This window comes from Myiozetetes cayanensis, unplaced genomic scaffold (assembly GCF_022539395.1).
Source record: "Myiozetetes cayanensis isolate MyiCay16 unplaced genomic scaffold, myiCay2020 scf7, whole genome shotgun sequence".
NCBI lineage: Eukaryota > Metazoa > Chordata > Aves > Passeriformes > Tyrannidae > Myiozetetes > Myiozetetes cayanensis.
Window position 1 is genome coordinate 39529087 of NW_026087964.1, and position 17398 is coordinate 39546484.

The 17398-nt window shown below is 37.7% G+C and overlaps 1 long non-coding RNA gene across 2 annotated transcripts in view; it reads right to left on the bottom strand.

The window, feature by feature from the left end:
• Positions 1 to 10958: 10958 nt before the first annotated feature.
• LOC126651999 (uncharacterized) overlaps positions 10959 to 17398 on the bottom strand; it is a 109263-nt gene continuing 102823 nt past the window's right edge. For both annotated transcript variants that reach the window (XR_007631847.1, XR_007631846.1), the window contains one exon: positions 10959 to 12472. This is a non-coding gene — a long non-coding RNA (uncharacterized LOC126651999). The remainder of the gene's footprint in view (positions 12473 to 17398) is intronic.

The window sequence follows — 17398 nt, forward strand, 5'->3', positions numbered from 1 at the left end:
GTTGTGTGGTGCTGCCTGACCCATGGGCTCTTCACCTCTGGAGCATGACACCTCTGAAGCAAAAGAGAAATTTTAGTCCTTTACTATGTGCTCCTTCAGTCAGGGAAAGCTGGGCTGGAGACCCCTCTTGTCCATTCTTAATGCTTTTCCTACCCCTTTTAATTGACATTTTCCCTCATTAGCAAATATTGAAATCATCTTATTTATCTTCAATTTTTTTAAAGTGGTTGAGGCCCCATCAAACAATCTGTCAGCTGCTCTGCTTTCCACACAGTCTTCTGTGGATCTGTCTGCACAGTCTTTGGAGCAGGAGTGCACTTTTGAAGCAGGAATTCACGTAAATACTGAAACATACAGATTGTGTGCAGCAGATCACATTGTACGCCTGTATAGTTCCTTCACAAATGTATGCATATAAAAGATGGAAAACTAACAGTGTGAAAATTTTCACAAAGAGATCATCTTAAGGTTTTTTGTTGTGGGTTTTTGTTTGTTTGTTTTGTTTTTTTAATGAGCATGGAAAGAGGAAGAATTGTCCAAATTAATATTGATTTTTGCTTAATGTACTCTCTACCAAGGCTAGAGTTAGATTATTATGAGCTCCAAGGGATTTTAAAATCAAATTTTCTTTGACAGAGGCACATTCTAAACTAAAATGTATGCATATTTTCTATCTAGTGACATTCCAGAAACACCTTTAATGAACTGGCAGATTACAGAGTAATGAATTTCCCTTTCAGTTCGCATGGGAAATCTTCTCCCCTTTTTTTGCAGACCAGAAGACTAGACATTTCATGCATTACAATAAAACAGAAACTGAGACTGTGATTCTGAACTACAGATTCTGTGCTTTTGTTAGCAAGGACTGTGCTTCCAAGTTTAATATAGTAACACCATCTCCTTATCCTCTACCTTCAAGTTGGTAACCTATCAGACTGGAAATCAGCATTATACTCTTGGCACTGCCACTGATGCCTCATGTAATGCTGAGCAAGTTACTCTCCCTTTCTTCGTTTGGCTGATTGGATGTAGGTGATGGTACCTTCTTCTCACAAGGAACTCTGAATTCTGAATATGGAACACAAAATGTCATTTTAAACACCACCTTGTTTATTATAAAATGGTTTAGAATAATAACACATAGATAAACCCATGGGTATACAGAATGAAAAAGAAATGGAACTGCAGAAGTTTTTTGGCAGGTAATTGCATTGCCACAGAAGGGGAGGACAGTGATTCACTCAGGTAGATATTTGATGAAGTGCTGAGATGCTGCATGCAGTGTTCATAATGGTGAATTTCTGCTTTCTTACAGTAACCCAGAAATGTGGTATTGTTTTGGTTGAGGTTTTTTAGCATGTCTTCATTAGTGCAACTTTTTTCTCAAATCAGCAGGACTAATGTTGCGCCATTTAAAGGTTACAATGGATTCCACAATTTGTGTTTTTTGTCTGTGTCTGCACTGCTTCAGAGACAATATAGGCCAGCAAAAACTGGGGTTAAAGCATGAATTACCTGAAAAGTCAGAACTTCAGGAATAATTGTTTTTTCAGTGGTTGTGTCTTCCCTAGAGCTGCTTCTTGCCACCTATAGCTTGAATGTTAATATAGAAATAATTTTACTGTCTATGGATTATTTGGATATGTGAGTGTTAATGGGTTTTTGTTTTTCACAGGCTCAGATGTCTTCCCTCCACTTTATCATGTATTTGATATATTGGAAATCCTTTTTCAATATGTCATTGAAAATTATTTTAATTTCTGGATGAACTTGCTAACAGTATTTACTTGTGTTTTTAAGAACCATTTCTGAAGTAACCAGGGGATTTTTGCACTTCTTATTCTTTGTTATAGATATGAGAAATGATTCTCTCTCTCCTAAAAATCTTACAGTGTTGAAATGGATTTCTGAAGATCTCTTTCTTCTTTCTCTTTCCTTGTATTGTAAGAAATCACAATTTATATTCCTTTTGGCATCTACAAATGCAAGAACTTAACAGTAAGAATATAAAATTTGAGGCTGATTATCTAAATTGATATAATTCAAAAAAGGCCTAAAATCATGCAGTTTAAATACAACATGAAATTAGTAATGTGGCTCCAGATTGGCACTGAATTACTGAAAATCTCTGGGGTCTAGTGTTAAGGTTTCAAAGTAAAAATGGATACTTCCTTGTTTGTGTATGTGCATTTCTCATTTGTGAGTTCATAGGCTGAACTTTGTTCATTTGTAAAAGCATCCCTGGTTGCGTGTGTGGCTATTTCAGCTGTTACCTTTTATATGAAATTAGCTTTGTCTTCTTGCCATACGTACTTGTGTGTCATATATATATTTTTTTATTAATTTACTATGCTATCATTCCTATTGTGTCGGTAGTTTCATGAAAGCAAAAAAAAAATTAAAAAAACATAAATATTAACAAAAGAATGACTGACAAAGAGTGCAAATTACAAGGAGAGAAATCTCTGGAACATAGAATTCTTCAGCACTGTATATTTTACACTCAGTGACAACAGAAAAGCTGCTGCCTACCCCCAGTCTAGTTACTTTAATTACCATGGGCTTCATAGCTCTTACAGCACCTGGTTTCTTCTCTTCTTTGAAAACTAGTATTTCTGAAGTAAATCCATAAATTCAGCATGTATTAACTCAAAATTTTTGAACATTGTTTTGTTCCTGTGCTGTTGTTGCAATGAATAGAATGCTTGTGAGGGAGAACAGAGAAAGGATAGTAGATTTGATCTCATTCCATTTGTGCTATTTAATCTGCTTTTGCAGATGTATGAGGACTGTTTTCTCCTTCATCTCCCCCAAAAATTGTAGAGTCTTATTTTTCAAAATGGGACCAAAAAATAATTTCATAACAGACATGGATTTGGTGGGTAAAAAAACCAACAAAAAACCCCCAACTTAATTTTCTTCACAGAAAGAATCTTAGTGGTGGTCCATTAAAGTATAAAGGGAAACAAGTCAAACCAAAACCCCAAAACAGTGTTAAATGTTTTAAAATTCAGACACACTTTTGCAAAAAGAAAACAGTTTAGTGATAAAGTAATAAGATTATTTTCCTGTTTCATCTTTGTTAATCAAGACCTTTGTTTTTTTAAAATCAGTAATATCATTGCAATGCTGTGAGACAATAAGATTTTGACTTAAACAGTGGGGCATGCAGTATTTATAGAGACAAGTTACAAATTCTTAAAACCAAGGTTTTATAATGGAAGTGTTGACACAGGCTTAATTCTGCTGGCATAATAAATTCCATTATAGTGTTCATTATAGGAATTTCCAGTCCTTTTATAGACTATGGAGTCTCTGGAAAGCAAATGAAGTAAAGAATAACTAGACTATCACACAAACTCCTCACAGCTCTTATCTCTTAAGAGTGGTATATGTTTTGGAGTGTTACTTTTTTTTTTTTTTTTTACCAGGAATATTCTCCTTTTCTCCAGAGGGTGAGACTTCACTGTAACTTGATTTGTTTGAAGTTGTCTTTGTTTGGAAAAGAAGATCAATTTGATATAATCTTATTGTTAGTTTTTTGGAAAAAGTAGATACAAAAGCCTTCTCTAAATAGCACCTTTTGATCTATCTCACAAATATGTGATGCCTGAACCATGTTTCTAATATTTTATTCCTTTCTAAATCTAATAAGTTTCATCTGTGAGCCCTTTTTCTTGTACAGGTCATAATGTACCACTTTGTTAAAGGGTTTATATGTATTTTCACTCAAAAAGAATTTCACTATATGTAAAAGCAACTCCCACATATCAGTCCCATGGAGACCTTAACCTCTTGTGTTTTGCATCAGTCACTTGCTAGAAGCAACTAATTCTTATCTTGTCTGCAGAAAATCATAGAAGACCTTAATTAACATATCCTTTACTTGGCATCACAGGAAAGAGACTGAATCAAATATTTTGATTTTCTCCTATTTTTCTGTAGATTCTTTTCAGTTGCCCTATTGAAGCAGACTGGAGGAGAGGCTGTATCATGTTGTATTGTATATGTATTTCTATAAGAATAGAAAACCTAAATTCTCACAGAAAATTTGAAAAAACTTTCAGGTATCTCTCAAATACTATCATAAAGATCAAGGTGGACAGGTTTTATTGTTCTTGTATGAGTATATAGTTACATCAGAAAATTTTGCTAAGAAACTGTGAACTTATGATGAATACTTCACAAAAACTCTAGCTCTAACTCTTTTTCTGCAAGTGTTGGGTGACCTTGAAGTAATTAAACCATCTAGCTGGAATCAGATATGTCAGGTGGACAAGGCAAAATATTAGGCTGAAACTGTTTGGAAGCTCTTTAATGGACCTAAAAGTATGTTATGGCTCTGGTGACAGCCCTATCAGAAGACAAGGGGAGGGCACTGATGCTAAATGCAGCATTGGTGACAGTGCAACAAGTTGTCCTAAGGAAGACCATCATAATTTTCTCTCTCCAGTGGGAATTCTGCTATTTTTTGGCTGTTAATCATGTGGAATGACTAATTTTGTACAAAGAAGGGAGATGAGGGAAGTGTCCTTTCTTGCTGCTTTTAATTCTCAGGATCCCCTTTTTAGCAGTTATTCCAAGAAATGACTCAGGGAGTACTGAGCTATAAATAACGTTCTTCTTCTATCCTAAATGTAAAAGAGGGAAGAAGGTATAGATGTCTAAATGATTGGTTTAATACTGAGGCAATTCAAACCTTCAACTCCAAGCTGAGAGAGCTGGCTGTATTTAATTAGGGACAGACAGCCAATAATTTATGAGTTGTACATGCAGGCCATCTTTAGCTCACTGAATAGCTCTTGCATTTGTTCGACTTGGCACATACAGTGTTCCTTTCACCATTCCATGATGCGCATCCCTTTCCCATCTACATGTGCAGGCATATTAACTGAACAATGAAAATACACCACAAGTAATATGCATGATATGATTGCACTGTCAAGAAATAATAACCACCAGGATATCCAGCAAGTATATTTCCATGGGCATATGTACACCTTCCTTTTTTTTTTGATTGTTAATATTATAGTCCTTAAATTTCAGGGAGCAGTTGTAAAATATGCAGATTCTTGGTTTAGCATGTGCTAAGGCTTGAAGGTCACACAATTTGTATTCAATTTATTAATAATTACAGGGATATTACAATGGTACCTGTGAGACTCTGGATTATTATATTGTCTCAGAACAACTCAAGTGTGTGTGTGGGGGGGGGGGAAGGGACAAGTTGAATTTCTCATCAGTGAAGTCATGCCTTTTCCAAACACCCCAGTCTCTCAAGACTTACTGGGTGACTGTAGAGCAGCTGTCAGTCAAAAGCAGCCCAGGAACACGGTCTATACTACACCCTGGAACCCCTAACCCAGCCTTAGATTGGCTGACACAGTGGGAACACCACTTCTCATCCTGCCCTGGAGCCCCAGAGTGGCCAGTGGCCCAGAAGTCTTGACTGGGAGGAGTGGTCACAAGGGGCCAAAGCACATAAAACCAGCAACACGTGGCTCCATCTTTGCTTGAGACCTGTCACCTGGCCTCCTAGGAGCTGGACTTGCACAGGACTCTCTGGTGGTAGCTGCTTAATAATTTCTTTCTCTCCTTCCTCTCTCTTCTTACTCCTCCTTCCCTTTCTTTACTCCTTTCTTAATTTTTTAAGTAACTTGAGACCAAATGGGTTGGATTTTGCTAAGCTGTATGGGTTAGCATGTGCTAAGTCAGTGCTTTGCGGAATACTTTGTTTTGGTTGTATGTTACCCTTAAACTTTTGCCAAGACCTCTTATTTTCTCCCCTATTTTCTAAAGTTTATCAGTAAAAGCACCTCCTGAGAAAACGTATGCCATATCTTCTCTTTGCATTACCTCAAGGTATTAAAGAACTAAGGTTCTCTTCTAAAGATTCAGTGGGCGAATTTTTGGAGCCTTGTATATTTTAAAAAGAGTAAAACTCCTGGATGAGTTTTTCATTCCAGTCCTGGGGTCTTAGACCACCCTTCAAGATACTGAAGACAAGGCCTCTTCAGAGACTGAGTCACTGATGTCTTGTATCTTTGTCTTGTCCAAGTACTGTACTGTCAGAATTCTCAAGACTGATTGCTCATCTGTCTGTATTTTAGGAAGTTCATAGGTAATCTAGAATCTAGAAATGCAAACTGTTTCAGGTGAAGAAAGGTTTCAGTGGGAAGTTCAGGAAAGAAATAATAGTTATTAAGAAATGTATTTCCTTTGTCTAGGTGCTATAACCTTCCTATGCCCTGTGGAGCATATTTCAGTGAACCACTTAAAGGGAAAAATCACACAGGAAGCTGGCTGAATAATGCATATGTCAGATTCTCTTTTTATTTATGTTTGTCTTGTTTTGAAGAGAAAACTATGAGTTTAAGGAGACAGTGGAGATTGACACCTCAACACAACTTAGAGAAAGCTTAAATAACAGTAAAAAATTTATGCTTGTATCTTACATATTAATAATTGATATGATCAGTGAACATTTACAAATTTTAAGAGGCATTCAGTAAGGTAGTAGCTGAAAAGATTACTTAAATGAAATGCATGTGAATGTGGTTTGTGGAAGTTTTTATCACTCCCCTAAAATTTTATGTCCAAAAAAGTGAAATTCCTATGGTAAGAAATCAGAATAGACCAGTACTGAAAATCATGCACATAATTTATGTTGTAATTGTGATAATGAAATAAAGCTTTTAGTATTTATATTTGATTTATTTACATTTACTGCTTATCTATGTGATATATTTTTTCAATTTAAAATGGAAAAGCTACTGAGAAATAAGATATGGGACAAGCCTTAAGAGAAATGAAGGAAATAGTAGGGTTTTTGTTTGGTTGGTTGGGTTTTTTTTGTTGTTGTTTTGAGTTTTCTTTTTAGATGAGTTCAATTATGTTGTGAAAAGATTGGAATTATGAAAACTCTATTTGCAAAGAAGATTTTTATATCAAGTTATGATTGATTATTTGATATCTTTTATTCTCACCCTATTTTTAATCACTCCTTAGGGGAGAAAAAAATTGGAGAAGAGAAAAACCTTATTGTAAAAGCTTCTAGCATCAGGAGTGAAAAAATGCTTTAATGTTTCTTAGTTATGATTAGATTCTGCTGCACCTACGTGATACATCAGTGCCATACCAATGGCTTTTTTCTATCCAAGTCATTAGACCAGAGAAAACTGTTTTTTCTTACTGCAGTGTTTCAATTTGCAACTCAGGCATTGACAATCCCACCTACACCAAAGACTTAGTGGAATATCTGATTCATTCATAACCACAATCAGCACGCATTAGATGTGAATATTCCCCCCACAGTTCTATTTAAAGGTTTACATGGGTTTGAGGAAATTGGATGAAGAGCACAGGATCTGCACTGCAGTTTCTTGAAATTCTGTTCTAGAGAACATCAATATATGATAGAAGTAATAAATTCCACATAACAATTACTATACTATGTTTCTGCTTGTGTGCCATTTCATTTCCAACAATAGCATCAAATTAAGACTGAATGTTTGGTTGTTGAAGTAACAATTATTCATATCCCTTTAAGGTGAGATGCATCATTGGATGACTCATAGCATCCTTCTGTTTTTACGTCTGTTTTTTACTTTGAAATTTATCAGAATTATTTTTGTCGGGGTGGTGACGGTAGTGTTATATTTTAAGTTACTGAAATTAAGTTTATCTGTAACTGTTTGAGTTTTTTATTGTAGCTAATCCTTCCAACACCTGAGCATCCTGCACACGAAATTAATAGGAAAGTCTTACATGGACCTTAAAATAATTCAAATATTTTAGTAAGTTCCACTACTTTTTACATTTTGTTTTTCATAGGGTAGGTTTTCATAAGACAGTGAGGCAGGGTTGTCACGTGGTGGTAATAAATGTAGTACTTTAATTGTGAGCATTACTGATGTTGGCAAGGCTTGTTCAAAGAAGGCTGTTTTCAAAAGAGATCAGGTCTAGATCTGCTTGCTGTCTTCTGACAGAGGCTGTGCTTTGACCCTGCACACAGGAGTGTTGATAATGGTGCCACTAACAATGAATTCATCTTAATTTGTTGTATAAGCTCCCTAAGGATCTCAGTTCTAATGCTTTATTAATATATTTATCTGTTCTCTTCAAAAGTTGCCACTGACATTAAACTTCACAGGTCTGTTTTAAGTTCCTTGTGAGAGTTACATATGGGTTTTGGTGAACTTCTTTATATTGCAGAATTTTTGCACTCTGTTAGCTCTACAAAGCCATTATTAATGGAAGAATATTTTTCAGTTTTCTACTCTGTGTCCTCCTCTTTTGATATTTCCGTCTGCATGCTGAGTGATTGATACTGCAGAAGTACCTGTCTTTTGTACCAAGTGTTGATTTTTCCTGTTTTTGTTAGTTACTGGCAAATTGTGAAGGAATGAAAACAACCCCTCTCATATGAGGTCATTGCTTCTCATGAGAAACATCATAGCACTTTCCCTGTCACTTTGGTTCCATGTTTTTGCTACCTGTATTCCCTTTACTGCCCCTAGTTCTCACTGTAGTATTTTAAGACCTGCTTTGTGTGTCAGGACTGCTAACCATCTGTTGGTAGCAGCTGGGTGGTATGGCATTTGATCACCAATCCTTTCCCCTGTGGATTTCTTCTAAAGCTCAGTTTTGATCTGAGTTTCTTCAAGAGCTCCACTATCAGCAGCTCGGTGTCACTGGTACTTTTCATGTACATGCCAAGAACTTTCTTCTACAGAGTTACAGATGGGCTCAGCTTGACATGAGTAGTTCTAGTACAGTCAATGAGACCTCCTTATGTGCATGAAATGCCTGTTTAAGTTTTTGAAGACGGTTACTTAAAAATTATTTAAATGTGTTTTTATATCCAGCATTGAAATTTGCAAGGACTCTCTTGTTGTGAGGGAGTTTAGCTGGCTTGTGTTGCTTTCTGGAAGATACACAGACTGACCCCTGTGTTATCTGCCCACATTTTCACACAGATCTTTAACTTGTCCACTCATGCAGAGAAGTGAGGTGTGCCTCCTTGCTGTTCAATTACTTCAGTGAGCTCTTGAAGGTGGATGAGCATTGCTAAGAATTATTCTCATGTCACACATGCTATGCACCTCCATGTCCATAGGTTTGGGATATCTAAGAATTGCACCTATCCACCCTGTGTTAAAAAGCTAGCATTCTGCTAAGACACATGATCAGTAGTGTTGTCCTCCCTCATATCTGGTATTCCCAGACTGTTTGAAAAAAAGGAAATATAAGAGTATCTTCTGTCCTATTTTTTCTTGGGAACCAGTGGGATTTTGTTCAGATTTAAATATTTTCCAATTCTTTCCCCTCAAGAGATTTTCTAACCCTTAACTTATTTCAAGATAGTCTGGCCCTTTTTCCAGTCAAATCCTCAATTGTTCCTTTTGCTTTGGAAAAAAAAAGTTACCATCACCCAGACACAGACAAATAAATTATTGTCTGTTCAAATAGTAAGCAGTAATCTTGTCCAATTTACCATTTCTGGAGCAGAATATTCTTTCCAGACAAGGCACAACAGCAAACAAATCACTTTGTGATGAAAATGTGGCCAAGCATCAGTGACCCCTTTGCATCGTTAAAATTTTCAAGGAAGCCCCAGTGGTTTGCTTGATCTTGTTATTGCAGACTGTGCTATTAATGTATCTATTAAAATAACTACTAATAGTAAAGCTGAAGAGCAAGAATATAACTGTCCTCCAGTGCTTTCAAATATTTATGATACTCTTATGCATTTGCTGAAACACATTCCCAGAAGCCTTTAATTATAACACATTATTGGCAGAAATCCATATGTTGCTTCCTTTTGCTCCCTCTAACGTCTTTCTTTTACAAGTTTTATGCATTTGGTCGTTACATCTAGCTAATATTTGTTCCCAAATCTGTCTCACTGCTAGAAAAATTAAAAGTTACAGGTAAAAAATAAGTATAAATAAGAAGAAAAGAAAGGGGAACCAACACTAAAGCAATATTATAGGTAGAGAAAATGAAGCTGCTGTCCCATGCGATGTAACTATGTCTCACAGGGCAGTAGCCATTCCTGTTTTGTCTTTGCTGGCAAACTAGCAATCCTCTCTTCACACTAACTCAAATGCTTCTCCAGCATTTATTTGGTCGGTTTCTGTGCCTTAAATCTATATAACCTGAAAAGCAGAGAGGGGAGAACAAACCCTTTCATACAGCTTTTCATACTGAAATGCCTCAGCTGGGGTCAGAGCTAAGACTGGGAGAACGGCAGGACTGAGGCCGCCAGCAGGCAGATCAGCTTTAGGATCCACTACCTCAGGCAGAAAGGAGATTAGATAGTTTTGTCCCTTACCAAGTCTGTGACAGATCCAAGAATGAATCAAAATCTGAAACCAAGATCATGCCTAACTCACAGAAATAACTCTCCTCTTGATTTTTCCATATAATGGTTTTTTACACTAAATGGTTTAACATTTAAATAAGTAATTGTGCCCACAAAAATTATCTTATTTCTACTCTCTTTTGTTTTTATTTGTAAACAGCATTGCATGCTTTTGGTTTAATTTGTGCATGTATATCTTGCAAACTCAAATTACAAAATGAGACAGGAACATAGGTGTTCAGATTAAAAAAGCAGCGTGTAAGTTTTCAAGTACAAAATAGACAGCTTGGCATCAAAGGTATTTTTAAAATGTTAGAAAAATATTATAAAAACATGCAATTAATATGGTATAAAATCTGGATGTGTTTCAATTTAAAAGTGTTATTTTTTGGATAGAGAAAACTTATGTTCAAACACACATACAATTTTGTCTGGCTGAAAGTGTAGACGTACCACATTAACGATTATATACCAAAGGAAACATAGTATGTAATACATTTGTGCAAAAGAAAATAATATCACTAAAAAGCTGATAATAAATGGCTGTCTGGACTATTTAAAAAAATGGAGAAGTCTAGACTTCAAAAATACGGTAATTGAAATGGGTCTTTTTATTAAATACAGACAAAACTGTAATAAATAGAGTTGGCATTTACTTGCAAAACAATGCTAAAATGTATTCAAAGTTAAGTGATTTAGAATAAATGGCTCTGGATTATGTGGCTATCAAAGAAATAGAAGAAGAATACTAATTAGCACTCTTAATCTTTAATACAGTACCAGTCCAGTTCTCTCCTTTGGTAATTCTTTATTGTAACCATAGTAACAAAAGAAGGAAACTTAAGTCACACAGACATTTACAATTCCTTTTATTTTTCTTAAACAAGTCTTAATTCCTCTAAGAAGCTCAGTTTCATACTTGTAGCTCTTGTAATTATACTTTTCTACATTTAAATATGACAGCATATCCTTAGGCATTAATTCATTCCTACATAGCTCATCTAGATTAAATTTTAAAAAGCTTGCTCTTGCTTTCATTATTTTATGAAGAGGCCTTTAAAATAAGCTGCAGTATTCAGAATTTAAATATATAAATATAATGACAGTACTTACCTAGAATAGAACAGTTATTTTGAGGGAGGTACTTTTAGAAATAGTTTAAAAGATTTTCATGCTAAAGAAAAGAGAGTTAAAGAAGGTAGTGATTAGAAAGCTCCAGGAAAGGTCTTAAAACATATAATGAATCATAGGTTAATTCAGGTTGGAAAAGGCCTCAGGAGGTTTCTAGTCCAATGTGCTGCTCAAAGCAGAGTCAGTCCTGAGGTCAGCCCATGCTGCTCAGGGCTTGATCTGGTTGGGTCTTGAAAGCCTCCAAGGCTGAAAACTGCACAGGTTCCTTGGGCAGCCTGTTCCACTGCTGGACTGCCATAACAGTAAACAAGTACTTTCCTATTTCCAGTGGGACCTCCTCTGCTTTAGTTTGTCTGTTGTCTCTCGCCATTGGCTGTTGTGGCTGTGTCTTCATGCTAAATTTACCATGGTCACTGGCGGTTCCTGTTAGGTCCCCCTGAAGAGCCATCCCTTCTCCCAGATGAACAAACCTCAGCCCCTTCTCACAGGACTCCTGCACACCTGTCCCAGCTGTCTTGGCAACCCTCCACTGAACTTGCTCCAGTTTCTCAGTGTCTTCTCTTACTGGTCAAGAGACCTTAAACTGGACACAGTATCCTAGATACAATCAACAACTGCTAAGTAAAGGCAATAGACATCTTCCTTGCCACCATGTATTTTCTTGATGATACAGCCCCAAAGGTGACTACCCTTCATTACTGCCAGGGCGTGTTTATCTTCAGGTTATGGTCCACCAGTGTCTTCTCAATGGAGCTGCTCCACAGCCTGTACCAGTGCAAGGATTTCAGACATTCAAAGTGCACAACTTTGCATTTGTCTTTGCTTTTCTTCTTGCAGTTCCTGCCATTCCATCCCTCCAGCCTGCCTAGGCGCTTCTGGATGGCAGCCATGGCTTCAAGCAGACTGGCTGCGTGCACCAACTAGGTGTCACCTGAAAGTTCAATGAAGGTGAACTCCAACCTCTCCTCCAGGTCACTGAAAAAGATGTTAGACAAAAGAGGTCCTGAAAAAATCACAGCTGGCCTCCAGGTAGAGCATGTACCATTAACCACCCACCCTTTGAGCCTCAGGGCCCAGGCAGGTTTTCACTCATCTAGTAGGCCACCCATCCAGACCCACCACCCATAATGTTCCAACTCAGACACCAGGATTCTGTAGGAAAGGAAAAAAGACTCCTAGATACTTTTTGACCAGAATTCATATTTCTAAACTGCAGAAGAAGCTCTTTACTAAACAGCAGAGCAATATTTTAAAGTCACGCACCTATAAATACTTACTCTGGCAAAAGGGGTTTTGCACAGTATATAAAATGTGGTTTATTGATTCGTATACAGTAAATAGCATACCATTTCTTCTCTTTCTATCTAGTATAGCAACAGGAGTGAGAAATATTGTAATTGTACTCAAAGAACATGCCCTTATCATAGGCTAAATCTACCATAGCAAATGTATCCTCGTGTCACTGATAGTAGCTATTTGAGAATGATTTCTATTAATATATATTTCCTTCCTCTGTGAAACTGTATAGGTGTATGTAAAACAAAAGTGGTTAGGGAATGGGAGTTTTTTCTTGGGAGATAACCTGAGCAGTTTCTGAGGTGGGAGCCTTAGACTATTTGATATGAAAGGCAGGATGGTTCTCCAAGTTACAAAGAGGTATCTCTCCTCTTTTACTTCTTGATGGGTTCCATCCTTAACTGATTTGGTGTCAAGGATGCACAGATATGTGCTCCTGTTAGACTTCAGGAGGCATGTCCATCCTTATACAGTTTTCTTCACCAGCACAGTTAAAGGTACTTGCAGTTGTGACCCAGAGCCAAAGTGCAGAGTGGCCCAAGAGCCACCTTCCTCAGTGCAAACAGTTTTGAGCCACTGGCGGCTGTGATACATTCATATTGAGCCCTTTGTGCAATGTGCTCTTTTTAGAGCAGTTGACTGGAAACTCTCTTCCCCACCCTTCCCCTCAAAGAAGAGCTGGTACCTGCCTGCCTGTCCTTTAGGTTGTCCTTTCTTTCCATTCTTGGTTCATTTCTGACAGGTTGCTCTCTTCTCCACCACCATCTTTTGCAGTGTGATTGTGTAATTCTCTCCTTCAAGTCATTTGAAGTCATGTGAAAATTTCCTCCCTACAATTTTGAATTTCTTTTACTAGGATTTTCCACCACATAAATAATCTGCTGAAAATCAAGAGGGCAAATCTGAAAGGACAAAGTTCCCTAATACTTACTCCAATACTCTGTGTCCCAAACTGCAGCCTTTATAATTCCCCCAGCAGCCACATAACTTTGGATCCACATGAATTCTTTAGTTGTCAGGCATTTTTCTGAGCCTTCGTACTGACATGGCTGTCCAGATTCTCAGATGGAGGAGGGTTAGGTGGAGCTGGGTTGGAGGGATTGCAAACTGAACCTGCAGCTGTCTTCAGCCACCCGTTCATGTAAAATCCCCCTATTTCCTGAAGGCTTTAAATTCTTTTTTCCTGGGCATCCCCCAACTAGCTTAGTGTGGAGTGACCCAGTCATAATTTACATTTAAGCCTAATTTGGATTCATAAGCAAGGCATTCCTCGGTCTGTTTCACCTGAGGGGCTCTATCCAGCTGGCATGCTCCTAGCATGACTAATGGTGCAGGCTGTGCTTGAAGTACAGCCGCAGCAGGAGGTGATGGGAGTCTTCATTCATTCCTCCAACAGTAGTATGAGTAGCCAGTGTGGGTTCAATCTCTTCCCAGCAGAAGGATTTTACACCCATCCTGCACCCCAGTCTTCCATGTAAAATTCTAATATGGTTTTCTTCTGTGAAAAGTCTGCATTTAAAAGGAATATGTACTTATTAGTTAGTGAGAGGAGGTGTGGAGGAGTGTGCACAGAATTTTTGCCAGAACAGTCGTGCTATTTAGGCGTTCTGGGGCAGTTAGAACTCTTACCTGGGAAAAGGAGAGGGCTGACTTCTACTCCTTGCTAGTAGTTATTTAAAAGCTTTACCTAATGACTGATTAACAAAAAAAATCATGAACGTTAGCCTCCTGGCTGTTGTAAGTCTTAACTAGATACCTAATGCGACTCATAGGTTGAAGAGGAAAGGGATGAATCTGCCTTGGTAGGAAGTCATCTGCTTGCCACTCTTTCTCCCCCACTCCTTTCCTCCCTGCTTCCTTCTAACAGGTCTTTTATATCTTTTCTGGATTTAGACCCTGACTGTAGGCTTCAGTCCTTGCATTCCCAAGCTATACTGATAGCAAAGAGCATGAAATGAGATTTGCCCTAAGGCACAAAACTGCAGCAATATGCATTTAAAAAGCTTTGTGTGCACACAACTGTCTATTACAGTGGTATTTGAAAAAGAACAAAAATGTATGTTATTATGCTCCTTTGACAGCAGTGCGTACAGAGCATGCAAAGTAGAACAAGTCTTGTGGCTTGTGTGTTCATTCAGAATTGAAAGCAGTGAATAGAGGAGGCTAAATCAAGATAATTTTGACACTTCAAAGTGTTTGCATGCTATTTGGTAGAATCACTTTTCTTAAGACATTTTAATGTATTTGTTCTCAAAAGGCAAAAAGCACTTAAATTACTGATATGTTGCTACATGTATGTATAAATGTAAATTGTCATTCAACAAAATATGTGTGCTGTTTATTTTATTAAAATGTTGTTTAATAAACATTCTTACTAAAGATGTAGACTCAGTACATGAAAGATAAAAGAAGTCTCTAATGTTTATAACTTTCCCAGTATAAAACTTGAACAAGTAAGACATTATTGTAAAGCAACTGCATCAGAATAAAATTTTAGGGATTAGAGCAGCATCAGTCTAGCTCAAGTCTTTCTTTACACTGCTCAGAGCATCATCCACTCTTCATGCCATTGACTTCAGGTATAATTCAGATGGGTGTGTGGTGACTGATAGGCTACACAGCACGATGGCAAGCTAAGGCCAGACCATTTTGCTATTTCTGCATGTTAAGGTCAGTACACCATCTAGAATTTTAGTGTTGTGATAGGACAATCATCAGAGACAAAGAGAACCTTTTTAAAAGAGAGGTTCTTTTTAATTAAAGTAAGACTACACATGTGAAAAGCTCAAACATACAGGATATCTGTTAGTTGTAACCAAGTAATTTAGCCAACAGGTTGTTTCTAATCAGGTTAAAGCAGAAAAGTTGTGAATTGTGAGGCAGCGAAGGAGAGGATCAAGTTGTTGAGGGATTAAGATTTATAACCAAAGTATATTTTCCCAGATTTGAAAGACACAGAGACGTCCTTCCCACCCCGCCAAACTGGTAACACCACTGTAAAAGTATCTAAGACAGTCCATTTACTAGATTATCTTGAAACTTCAGAAACTTGAAAGTGTGTTGTATGGGAAGTGTAGTACTGCATAAGCACTCAGACTTCAGCCAGCAAAATAAAAGGGAAATTTAATACCCCAACAGTATTAACATTGTATTTACAGCTGCTGCTGCTGCCCACATGAAAAAATGTTTCCCAGGGGCTGAGATCAAAGGTACTGCCGCAGTGTGACCTACTATGGGACTACACTATAATAATTTTACAGTTTTAACAGATTGTTTCCAGTGAAAATGTGTGTGATACAAACTGCAGGTGTTCATAAACAGGGAATGAAAGATTTTTTTTTTTCTTAATGCAGGTTGAAATTTAAGTTAGCTACTTGCTTCAGCTGTGCAAAAGTCTCATGTTTGAGAATGAATCCTGTGTAACTGCTGGCTATTCTTTCATATTAGACCAATAGGTTGTTAGTAGTTTGTTGTTTGTTTGCTATGGGATTTTAAAATTAGTTTTTGTAAGGCTGTTGATATGTTATATGTAAGGAAGTTTATATGCAAGTGGAAGCTTCTGCGTTAAAAATGAGACAGAACCCCCACAGTTATTTTACTTTTCAGAATGTCTTAGCTGAAGGAAACTAGGCTGTCCGTCTCTGCTTTGTTTTGCCACCCTGATCCTGAAGAAGGAAACATCATAGCCGAAAGGAGTTAGAAATGGCAGCATATTACTTGCCAGACACAGAGGGTTCGTCACCAGAGTAGTGCACAGGCATTTAGCCTTCTGACTCTATTAATGTTAATGGGAGTCAGGCAGTTCAACCTCCATATACCATGCTCTAAACATATCCATTGAAGTCTAGCAAAGAAGCCCTGAGGCTTCCTTGTAAAAGTCTTTGAAACTGCTGCTCTTCTCCTGCAAGATTTGTGATGAAAAACAAGCTAGAAAGCTGCCCACTATACAGAGATTTCCATGCAAAAGCTGTGCCTGAATAGAGATAGGTCTGGTGCTTTGGCATATTACTAAAATCAAAGCACTGTGAGGGGAAGAAGGGTGATGTGAGAGGTACGTGCTTCCCATGGATGGCTTTGTAGCTGCATCTCCAGGCAGGCATTTTCTTTACAGACTATATTGAAAGCTGCTGAGAAACACCTGAACCAGGCACCACAGTTCACATCCCCAGCCCTGACAAAGCGTTGCTGTTTTATTGTGTTGTTCTGGTCTAGTGCAAAAGGGCTATACAGCCAATTTATCTCTCTTCTGGGAGTGTGGAAGGATATTCATGTTTTACAGAGGGCTAACCATAAAAATCTCTTTCAGCTCCTCTGTCAGTAGGGTAAATGAGCGCATCCCTGCTGCCCTCAGTTATGTGGGGAGCAGGAATTGGGGGAGCTGCCCTTACAGCAGCTGATAAGCTAGTTACCTGAGAAAGGAGGAGACTCAGACACATTTGTGAATAAGGCCCCAGGGAGCTTTTTCTTCATGCCTTCTGCCATGTGTGGTCTTATCTACAATGAAGTCTGAAGGTAATATTTATTCCCGTGTAGATACTGCAACAGGATCACAGATGGTGCAAAAATGGTTTCTGGAATGCAATTAAAAAGCGGCAGGAAGCCAGC